This window comes from Nematolebias whitei, chromosome 13 (genome assembly GCF_014905685.2).
Source record: "Nematolebias whitei isolate Nwh7 chromosome 13, NemWhi1, whole genome shotgun sequence".
Lineage (NCBI taxonomy): Eukaryota > Metazoa > Chordata > Actinopteri > Cyprinodontiformes > Rivulidae > Nematolebias > Nematolebias whitei.
The window spans coordinates 20,417,678-20,429,720 of record NC_056510.1 but is presented as its reverse complement, the minus strand read 5'-3'; positions in this window follow the sequence as shown (position 1 = coordinate 20,429,720).

The following is a 12,043-nucleotide window of genomic DNA, read 5'->3' as shown; positions in this document are numbered from 1 at the left end:
TAAGAAAATTTTTTTAAAAAGCCATAAAATTATGAGAATAAAGTCCTAGTATTAGAATAAAGTCAAAGTTAATATTACGAGAATAAAGTCGTACAAGACTTTTTAAAAATATTGCTTTTGTTTATTTATTTTTTTTCTTTTTAAGAGTCAGATCCACAACGCAACCTGTCAATCAATCCAGTAGGCGTGTCGGCAAATGACCAATCCGAAGCTAAATGAGTCGTAATATTATCCAAACTCCAACACGATAAATGATTCAAGATTCTTTATTTGTACCACATGTGGTGCAAATGAAACTACACAGGGTCCCAGTTATATGAAATGTAAAAGAAAAACTAAGATCTAAGATATGAACTAAGAAAAACATTAATTAAAAATACACTAAGCAATAATAGCATAAAAAAATATACGTTGAACAGCAGAACAAACATGAGTGTGTGAGCAGATGAGCACGAATGAACACAGCAACATGAAACGGAGCAGCAGCAACATGAAACAGATCAGCAGCAACATGGTGTGATTTTTCACAGTGATTATCCTGATTAGAGATTCATGAGTCTAACAGCCTCAAGGTAGAAGCTGTTCCTCAGTCTAGTGGTTCTACACTTTATGCTCCTTAACCTCCTTCCTGAGGGGAGCGGAGCAAAAAGTGTGTGCTGGGTGAGTGGGGTCCTTCATGATGCAGGTGGCCCTCTTCCTGCACCTGAAGGTGTAAATGTCTGTGATGGTGGAGAGGCTGACTCCAACAGTAATAAAGCAGGGTTTACTGGATCTTAACTGGTAAAATGAAGAATGTTGAGCATCTTGTTAAATTATACTTTGGTATTGCTTTTACAAATAAGGAGATAGTTAATCTGTTAGCACATCAACATCAGATTATCAGTATCAGGACTTTGAATCTGATTACAATAAAGTGGTACACTCTGATGGGCTGCAGCACAGCTCTGCAGGTAAGAAGCATTTAGCGTTGGATTGGTCATTTGCTGACACGCCTACTGGATTGATTGACAGGTCGCGTTGTGGATTCGACTCGTGGAAAAAAATTAACGAGAGCTGCAAAAAAAGAGTCTTGTACGACTTTATTCTGGTAATATTTATTTGACTATTCTCATAATACTAGGACTTTATTCATGTAATTTATGGCTTTTAACTGGTAATTATTATTTTTTTCTTAGCGTGGCCCTAAAGCTCCGTTGTAGTCAGCAGCCCTATGAAACATCTGACGGAGAAAAGTTTGAAATTCAGTACATTTTTTAATCATAACTGGGGGTGGTGGGGGGTCAGTAGACTTTGCATAGTCCAGGATATTTTTAGCTTAAAACTATAGTTACAAGTTAAGGAATGTAAATATTTCCAGTTGCTACAATATTAAAGGTATGAGTTTGTTCAAATTATTTTGCAATAATAGCAAAATGTAGGAAATTAACACAAATGTAGTTTTTCCTGTTTTTTTTTTTTAAAGTCCAGTTGTAACATCTGTATTGTGGCACAACTGTGATTTATATTTGTTCAAATGTGTCTAGTAAAGGTAAGTTGGTACGTTTTTGTGATGTAAAAGTTATCTAAATGAAGACCCAGTCCTCCAGTTATTTTCTGTTTACAATATTTGCATTTAGTCATAAAAGTTTCCTTTCACAGGCTTATAAAATAATTGTTTTGTGCAAAAAGATCTTAATGATTTTTTTTTTTTTAATGTTAAAATTTACATTCTTGTCTGGAGGCTCTTCTGCTCATTTAGTTGGACGTGACCTGCAGGAATCTTGGCCCAAGTTTATAAATATAAAATACTGAAATTCAGCCAATTTTGAGCCCTCACACTCCAACAAGCTGAAAACTGTTTCACAGCCAACACTTTAACTTCTCTTTCAGCCTTCAGAGGTCTACGGGTTTCTGACAGTCAACTCCCAATCAAAACTAAGTTTCGGGTTCTTGTGAAACCTAGCTTGTTTTTACTGTAAAAACATGCAGCACATACCTTGTTCACCAAGAAAACTTATCTGCTGAACCTTCATTCTGTTCAGGCAGTTCACCATCGCCCAGTTTCTGCTGCATTCTTCTTTCTTTGGCTTATTTTCCTGCAATCTTCACCTCTGAAGCTAAATCACTGGATGTGTTTCCTTCAGCATTTGCTGTTTTTTCTCATCCTTTGCCGTCACGTTCTTCTGAGTTGAATAATGATGTGAACATTAGGAGGGAAATCTCACTCTTGTCAGTGCTGTAGAATGAATCGGGCGACCTAAATGTCTCCTTAAACTACACATATCCTTATAATTTAGACGTGTTTTTATTAGGAAACTATAGATCACAATAGCCTGATTAATTTGTTTCTCAGTTTGTGCTTGGAATTTTTTTGGTAAGTGTAAATCATCCAGGAACCCTCTTGCTGCTAATGCAACTTCTGATTGGTGCTGATGCTGAGCGTTTAAACTAATGAGCTTTATAGTTTTCAATTGAAAGCCCTTTGTGCTGCCGTGTTGCCCCTGCTTGTGCAGATCGCGGTGATGAACACCCATCATACTTTATAATACTTTAGCACATTGTCACTAAATGAAGGCTGCGGGTCAATTTTCAATTCCCCCCACATCTCCACTTGAAACAAGACCAAACCTTGGAACCCTTCACATCTCTAATTCACTCTGATTGAATCCACTCATGGCCATGAAGGGGCCTCATCTCACTGTAGTTTTATCTGCTTTTTTCTGGACTGAGTGCTCAGTTTTATTGCACCGCACAAGCTTAGCCCGACTGACCTGCCAATGGAAAGCAGCATTATTGTTGAAGTTTAGCTGGTGTCTTATCATCCTTCTTTTCTGATGCACGCTCATTCAACAGTCCGAGTCTCGCCTAATGGATAAAGCCAAAAAGCTGCAAAAGAAATGTTTTTTATTTTTTGGAAGCTCTACAGGCCTCTAGTTGTCAGAAGGCTGCGAAGCTTATTTTATCACTCGAGACATCGATTTACTCAGTAGTCCTCCACACTTTCACAAATTGCCTCAACTATTTTGCTCAGTTGCAGTTGTATTTGTTTTAGGTGAATAAAAAAAGCTTTCATGGTAATGGTACATTTTATTTAAAACCCTTTGCACACATGGTCAGCATATCGTGTAACAAAAAGGTTGCAATGATTTGCGAATGATTAAAGAGTTAAAAAGAAAAACAGATCCAAAGAAAACATTTCTGGACTAGTATACCATAACATGTAAAAGTTTTAAACCGATTCTTTCAAGGAGTCAAACTTCCTCGAATGGTTTTAACAGCGCTTTAGGGTTACTGAAGATCCATTTTTTAAAGTTTTTCTTTGAGCTGTGGGTGCTTTTCCCCCCACTCGTTTTATGTCCACAGCACATTCTGCTGAGTGGGTTTTAAAAAGCAGCCAAAGTCCTAAAACGTTCAACCTTTGAAAGACATTCAGAAAGCCTAAAGAAATATTGATAAAAAGATAACTTTAAAAAGTTACAACAAACTCATTGGAAGTCAAATATAAAAAAGAAAAATATTGAAGGCTTTTACGCACCATTTTTATAAATTATTTTTTAATATTTGAGTTTTTACTATTACAGTGGTTTTAAACGTATCTGAGCTCGTTGTTCTGAACCCTATTTCTCTGTTTTTGTTGCACTGCAGACCACAAACAGTCATTTCACGCCTACATTTTGAACTAAGAAGCTAAAGATGATCCAATTTTAACTTTCTTTGCTATTTTTTTTTATTGTGTCCATTTTTGTTCATGCAGTCTTTAACAAAGCATCAAATTGAGCTGAATTTCTGTAAACTGATTTGCAGCCAGGCTTGTGTCTGCTAAGGCTGATTCTATGTGGTGGCCATCTTGAACTGGATTGACTCCAAAAGTTGATCTGAAGTACATGAGCATTCAGTGATTACTCTGAATGATATTTTGCTAACACTACCAATAACCACTCACAAACCTTATTAGGGAACTATTGGTTTGTTACCACATGAACAAACCAGTAGGTAATGGTCAGGTAGTGAATAAGTAATGATTAGTTCCTCAGTAAGTACTTGGTATGATGCTTCACTACATCTGTGAACAAAATAACAGCCAGGCAATGATTTGGTATCAGTAAGTGATAGTCAGACATAGTTGAGATGACACCAGTACAAGATTATGAAATTGATAATGTCTTTCATCAATAGGTTTACAAAAGAGGAAAGCCGATAAAACCAGTAATCGCTGGGAAACATGTTTTTGACAATTATGAGCTGTGACCTCACTGGTGCAGGGTTTATTCAGAACCCACATGGAGAATTTCTTCTGTTTCTGTGGTAGCAAACCAGTAGTCCCCTAATAAGACTTGGCTGTGCGTTCCCCAGTAAGTACTGGTTAACTACCCATTAGTTCTTGATTAGTTCCTCTTCATTTACAAAGTGACTAGCTAGTAATCCCCTAATAAGGCTTGGCTGTGTGATCCCCAGTAAGTACTGGTTAGCTCCTGATTCGTTCCTGAGGTGTTCCCTAGTAGTTAATCAAATTTTGTGTACCTTATTGTAAAGTGTTCTAAGGAAAAAAAAAACTTATTTTGTTTTCAAAAACAAATGTTTTCTCATTTTTTTTAATTTCTCAAGTTTATTTATGAGTGTGCCAGACATGCTGTAACTTATTAGCGTTGTGTGAGAGTGTGTGTTATTTAGTGTATTAGTTGTTCAGGCTCTCAGCTGCAGTGAGTTGAGGTCTGACGAGTACAGTGTGTACTTCCCTGCTGCGGTCAAACCCATGACTGGACCAGCAGAGGCTCTTTATTTCTGCTCTTCTCTGGAGGTGTGGGAGGTTGACTCACTTCTGAAATTCTCTGTTTGCTCCGTTTGTCACATGTCGGAGAACGCAGGAACTCGCACCAGTGCAGGTATGTTTAAAGCTGATCCCTGTTTGTGTTTCAGGATGTTTTGGCCTTCAACGTCACTCACATTAAAGCAGGCAGAAAGGCTTAACGCCACTTCTATAGAACGACAACAACAGTATCAAACCTGACTTGGAGATTCGGTTTCACCTGTTGGCGTTCTTCGTGGCGCCTCCACATTTCTCCACCGAGGCAGACAGAGGGTTTGGACAGGAGCACGGCGGAACCGAACGACCTGCTGAACTTGATACCTGTGTGGAGGAGTTTCTGAGATTCAGCCCCCGGGTTCCCAGGAGAGAGGGAAAGTTCCCTCCACCTGCTTCCACCACCATCGCTGCTTTTCTTATCGTGTATCCATTTCTTTTGTCCTCCTCGGTTACTCCGGGGCTCCTGGGCCTGCCCATCACCGTCAGCGAACCTGGCCGGTTCCTTTTCTTCACTAAACGAGTCCCCTTTAAGATAATCTTTGAAGCGCTGACAGCCAGAACCCAAACAGTGTAAAAGAAACCAAGTTTGACATCTTTTAATTGTGCGTCAGAAGGCACAGATTGTGGTTTCGGGGGGCTGCTTTCAGATCGTGCTGCTGATATGGTAATTTGCTGCAGTGAAGGATGTGATGAAAGTGATGCTTCTGATGGGGTTTGGTAGCAGAAAGTCCAGTCGGATGGTTCCTCTCACAACAAGCATGGCCCTATCACAAGCAGTGCACGTCATCACAAGAGTCTGCAAACAAAAAATAAGCCTTTAGATTCAGTTTTTTTTTCACATGCACAATCACAAGAATGGTTTTCTGAACAATTTGCACTTTAGTGCGTTTGGATCAACATTCATTCTTGAGTTTGGGTCATCTTTGACGACTTGAAAAGATAACTTTTATTTTTTTTAACATTAATTTTCTTATTGTGACTGACAGCGAGTGAGCAGCTGCGTGACAAGACGTGCTATTTTTCTCACGTTTTGTCAAATAATCTTTTCCTTCTTTACAGCTCGTTAAATCCGATTATTGAAAGGGCTTAATTTGCCGCATTGTCTTTGTCCTCTTCCTCTTCTGCTGTGCTGTTTTAATTGACTTGAACAAATGCAAATGACCTCTAGCTTTTTTTTTTTTTTTTGTCATTGTGCTACATATAATCACTCTGACTGGAACCTGCTGTGGCATTTGGTTTTCATTTACTCCATGTGCAGTTCTAAAAAAAAAAAGAATGACATTAACAGCATCCACCAGGAAGTTGGTTAAAAATCCACCGAGGACCAATTTTCAGTTTGCGTTTTAACTAAAAACGAGTAATTATGAGAGGAAGGAAACATTCACGTGTCGGCGTTATGCCCAGCGTGGAAGATTTAATTGTATTCTGAAAACATAAAAAGACATTTAGCATTAACAGAGTTGTGGTCTGCACATGAATGGACCCTTTTCCTGAGCTGCTGTTTCCTAAAACCGAGGATTTTTTGTTGTTTTTGTACTGCTGGGCCACGCACAGTTTTAATCTCTTTAATGAGCCATGCTGTTGGAGCTGGATGAACATGTGCTTTGCTTAGATGGCGTTTTCGAAATCAAACTGTCCCATTAGGGTGTAATTGTTGTTATCTGAGGTTGAGCGGTAAGGGGGGGAGAAGTCAGACTAAGATGGTATCAGGGTCGAGGAGACAGGAAGCCTCTGTGTAATCATGTCAGCTTGGAGATCTGGGCTGAGATCGAGCCAGCTGGACTGAACTCTGCTCGTGTTCTGCTGCACTGTAGCTGCACAGTCTGAGTTCAGTCCACCTGAGTGTTTGCATTTAAGGGTGTTTACTAATGAGAGAGCACAGAGCTGTAGGTTTTTAAAAACTTCATAAGTGGGGAGTTATGAGAAAAAACAAGGAGATGTAAAGGGGTGTTAAGACCTGGATACATTTGTTCCACAACAACATGCGTTGAAGCAAATTCTTGTGATTTTTGTTTATTATTTTAGTTATTTATACAGCGCCAAGTCACAGCAGAAGTCATCTCAGGGCACTGAGAGAAACATATATATATATATATAAAAATAATAATTTAACATTATTTATCTGAAGAGCAGACTGCTTTGAATTTAACTCCATCGCAGAACTCTCGTCTTGAGCAAGCATGAAGGCGACAGTGGAAAGGAAAAACTCCCTCATGTGGAAGAAACCTTTAGCAGAACCAGACTCAGGACAGGTGGCCATCTGCTTCGACCGGCTGGGTTTGAGAGGAACAGATACACAATGGCAGGTCAAGAATCACATGTTACGACAGAAATAATAGCAAATGAAAAGTATTCAATTTTAGCAATTCATTTTAAGAAATGAGGTCAGTTTGTCCTCTAGAAGTCTAAACGTATTGCAGCATAACAAGCCAACCCTAACTAAAGGATTTATCAAAAAGGAAAATCTTAATCCCAGTCTTAAAACTGGACAATGTGTCGGCCTCATGGACAGAAACTGGAAGTTGGTTCCACAAGAGAGGAGCCTGATAACTGAAAGATCTTCCTCCCATTCTTCTTTTGGAAACTCTAGGAACCACAAGTAAACCTGCAGTCTGAGAGTGAAGTGCTTTGTTAGGAAAATGTGTAACAATAATATCTCTAATATAAGATGGAGCTAGGTTGTTGAAAGCTTTGAAGGTTAGAAGTAAGATTTTGAATTCATTTCTGAATTTGACAGAGAGCCAATGGAGAGAAGCTAAAACTGGAGAAATATGATCTCTCCTACTAACTCCAGTTAAGACTCTGGCAGCAGCATTTTGGATCAACTAAAAACGTTTTAAAAAAGAATTTGGACACCCAGATAATAAACCATTGCAATAGTCCAGACTAGATGTGACAATTTTTTGTGTTAATAGTGGAATTTTCTTGTCTTCTTCAATAAAACCCATTAAGATTTAAAGTGTAACAGATGAGGTGATCAGAAAGCTGACCTTATTCAGCTTGACTGGTTATGGAAGATTTTTTTAGCTCTATTTCTACCCCACTATCCATCCGATGAACCTGGAGTTGCATTTGCTCTTGCAGCCACATCCTAAGTTCAGTCACGAGGACTCTTTTACAAGAGAGGTTGACTACAGTCCCACAAATCCTTATACTTTACAATAATATCAGCTGTGGAGGTCAGAGGAACATGGTTTGAGATGGCCCTTTAGTTTTTACCGTTAACATGACTATCTATAATCTTCTTCCTGAACTCCTCAGACAGCTCTCACCTTTGCTGTCTGCGTCATGTTTAGTGTGGTGCTCACATCCATACCTAACTACATGTTTGTTCCATTAAATAGGCTGAATGGTTGATGAAATGCCTAAAGGCATGCGTATGTGGCACTAATTAAGGTCAAATGCTTGGTTTGAAACATGACTGTAATGAAAAGATTATTTATATTTAAGAGTACCAACAACCATATCCATAATTATTTAGCATATATTGGTAAATAACATATATTTTCACTCATTTATTTACTCCATTACACACAAAAGGTAAGCTGATACAAATTAGACAATTGTTTTTGACTGAACTACTTTTCATGAAAAGTGAAGCATTGTTTCAATGATCTGTAAGGGTGCCAACACATTTGTTTGTGTTTTTATGTCTTATAAAATAAGTCTGATAAACATGTGGCAGGTGGTTACTGGCGAAGAGTCTCAGTCATTCAGGTTATGGTTAATAAAAAATAAAAAAAAGACTTAAAACAAAAACAACTGGACTTCTGTTTTGAAGCTGAAGATGTTTCTCAAATGTCTGGAGTGTGTGGACTTCCAAGCTTTGTAGAACTGCATGAGAGGCCTGGTTGTCTATTAGATTCAGCTGCACATTAGACTGGAACTACTGGCCCTCATAATGGAGACTCATTAGGCTCTTTGTCTGCCTGGCTCATGAGAGAGATGTTTTGATCACCTGCATGAAGGTGTGAATTGAAGAGGAGTTGACCTGGAATCAGGCCTAATGCTGCATTGTAAGTTTTTGAAAGTTGAAATCTGAGACCTAACGTTGGTTTTTTTCTTGTTTGATGTAAATGTCTTCCTTTACCCTCCTCTCAAACCATCTGTCTTCTCCGTCTAAAATATGAACATGAACATATTGGTCCTCAAAAAAGTGTCTCTTGTCCTTGAGGCGTAGGTGGACCACTGAGTCTAGTCCTGAAGAGCTGCTCTCCGGTAGAAGAGGTTGTTTAGTTTCTCCAGTAGAAGTCTGAACATTCGCTGCACTGACCTGCAGACACCACACTGCTCAGTTTGGGTTTGGGGGTTCTGTCCTTGGGATGGACCAGCCTCTGTCTGAAGGTCCTGCTGGGTTTAAAATGTACCATGATGTTGTGTTTGAAGAAAATCCTTCTGAGTATTTCAGATATTCCAGCAACATTTGGGATGACGGTTGGTTTGCTCTTCTCTCTGTTCTGTTCTGCAGCGTGTTTAAAATTTTTTTATTTTTATTTATTTGCCAATTTAATGACTGCTCATTTAGGATATCCACAGGTTTGGAGAGCTTCTTTCATGTGTTTCTGTTCCTTCTGTCTTTGTGTGGACATGTTCGGCCTGGTGGTGTAAAGTCCTGATGACAGAAAGTTTGTGTTCCAGCGGGTGGTGAGAGTCAAACAGAAGGTTCTGATCTGTGCGAGTAGGTTTCCTGTAAATTTCTTCCATCTTTTTCACCACAGAGGATAAAGAAACAAATGTCTGTGTACATTATGGCTCAAGAAAAAAAAACAAGTACCAATTCAAGACATAAACAGACATGTAAGGATATTAAACTGCATTTTGTTTTTCCTGGAACAATGACAATAAAATTCTGTTCTATTTTAGCAAATACATTCACTTGGATGAAATTTTACTAGACAATTGTTTAATTGCAATTAAGAGCTTGATTGTCTTCATTTTGATGTCAGTCTTGATCTGTTTGCCTAAAATATTTTTTATAATTTATACAAGTCTCGTAAAAAATAAGCAGTTATGCAATAAAGAAATGTGCGTTTGCTCTTTGGGCTTTCTGAAGAAGAATTGTGCTGTGCAGATGTGAAGCATTCACTGCAGTGGTTAACAGTGAGGTGACATCATTTAAAAGTGACAAATAAAATGGATACCAAGCTGCTTTTAAGCAGGTGAGTATTTGCAGTCATCCAGTCAGGATCACAACCGTTTCAAACACTTTTAAATTCATTATTACTAATTAAGAGTGGCCTACTTCTAATCAAACTGGAGTGATGTTTTTTTTTTCATTCATTCAACCTTTATTTATACAGATTAATCTCATTCAGTCACGAGGACTCTTTTACAAGAGAGACCTGTTTGAGAGAGACGGCATATAAAATACAGACAACAATAAACTAGTAAGATACAATTAAAACAAAGTGTTATTAAACAATATATCAAGGTGCTATATGATAAATAAAATACTTAAAACAAGAACATATTTTGACCTTATCACGTTTAAAATCCATCCATCCATCCATTTTCTTTACCTGCTTATTCCATTTTGGGTCACGGGGGTCGCCGGTGCCCATGTCCAGCAATCACTGTGCGAGGGGCGGGGTACACCCTGGACGGGTCGCAAGTCCATCACAGGGCCACATAGAGACAAACGAGACAAACAAACATTCACTCTCTCACTCACACCTAGGGACAATTTAGAGTTACCAATCAGCCTAACATGCATGTTTTTGGTCTGTGGGAGGAAACCGGAGCACCCGGAGAAAACCCACGCATGCACGGAGAGAACATGCAAACTCCACCCAGAATTGAACCAGGGACCTGCTCGCTGAGAGGCAGCAGCTCTACCAGTTGCGCCACCGTGCTGCCCACGTTTAAAATCCCCTAAAGAAATTAAGGTGGACAGCTTCAGTTCCTGTTGCAAGGTGTTACAGGAGCTGCGTAGGAAAAGGCCTTTTTGCCAAGTTCAGTCCGCACTGAGGGAACGCTGCAGGTAATGATGACCTGAGAGCGCATGCTGTAACTGCACTGACAGCGTGACATGTGGGAGGAGATATAAGAAAGCAGCAGACCAAGGAGGGATTTATAGATGAAAATGAACCAGTGTGAGAGCCTACGTGTAGATAATGATGACCAACTGACCATGAGTACTGGGTGAAGTGATGGTACGGTAGTTACAACTAGTTATGAACCTTAGCGCCATGGTAGACTGCATCCAACATCTGCAAGGTGCTTGTAGGGGCATTCATGTAAATAATGTCACCATATTCAATGGCCGGTAGTAAGGTAGCGGTTACAAGACGTTTTCTGGCATTCAGAGTTAAGCAAGGTCTATTTCTGAAAAAGAAACCCAGTTTTAATTTCAGTTTCTTTATTAAGTTCTTGATATGTCGTTTAAAAGAGAGATGTGCAAGTATTTGTAAGAATCTTCAAACTCAGTAGGAACACCATGCATGGATGAGATAGGAGGAAGAGTTGCTGGCACCAACTTTCTGTTTGACAACATCCCTTTGGTTTTATCAACATTTAGCACCAGCCTGAGATGGAATAAGTCTGACTGAATGATGTCAAATGCAGACTGTAGAAGCTGGAAAACCTTGGTAAATGTGTTAGCTCGGCAATAAACAACAGTATCATTGGTATAAAGATGCAAGGAGGCGTCAGGAATGTTTTGACCTCATTACTTATATAAATTGTAAAAAGAGTGGGTCCTAAGACTGAGCCTTGTGGCACACCATTAGTGACCATTAGGTAGCTAGATGAAGTACTGTTATGTCTAACGTCGTGCTTGTGTTGCTGGGCTGAAATGAAGGTCCTTTTCTTTGCTTCGCCACATTTGCTCACAGTGATGAAATGAAAAGTTCGATCACTTTTCCAGATATTGCACGACCGATTCATGCTCAGTTTCAACGATGAAGCCCATCATAAAGAATAACACATTCCATCAATTGCCAAATGTGTGTACAGTATGCGTGTGTGTGTTAAAACATCTTATGGATGAAGTTCAATGACGTTCTCAGAAGCCAATCACTGAATATTCATCAACTCAATTCAAGCTGGCAGCTAATCAGACTTGCCAAATACAAAAATGGCTACAATTCTACCGACGCCAAGCTTAACGTTGGCGTGGTAGTAGCTGAGTGTGAACTCCAACACCTGCTGTGCACTCTTCCCCATCACATGAGATCTTTGTTCAACACTTTTGCAATTCTTGTGAGGAATTGGGCCCTGCTGCCTCCTTCTTCCTCTAACATTTAGTTTGTGGTTGCTGTT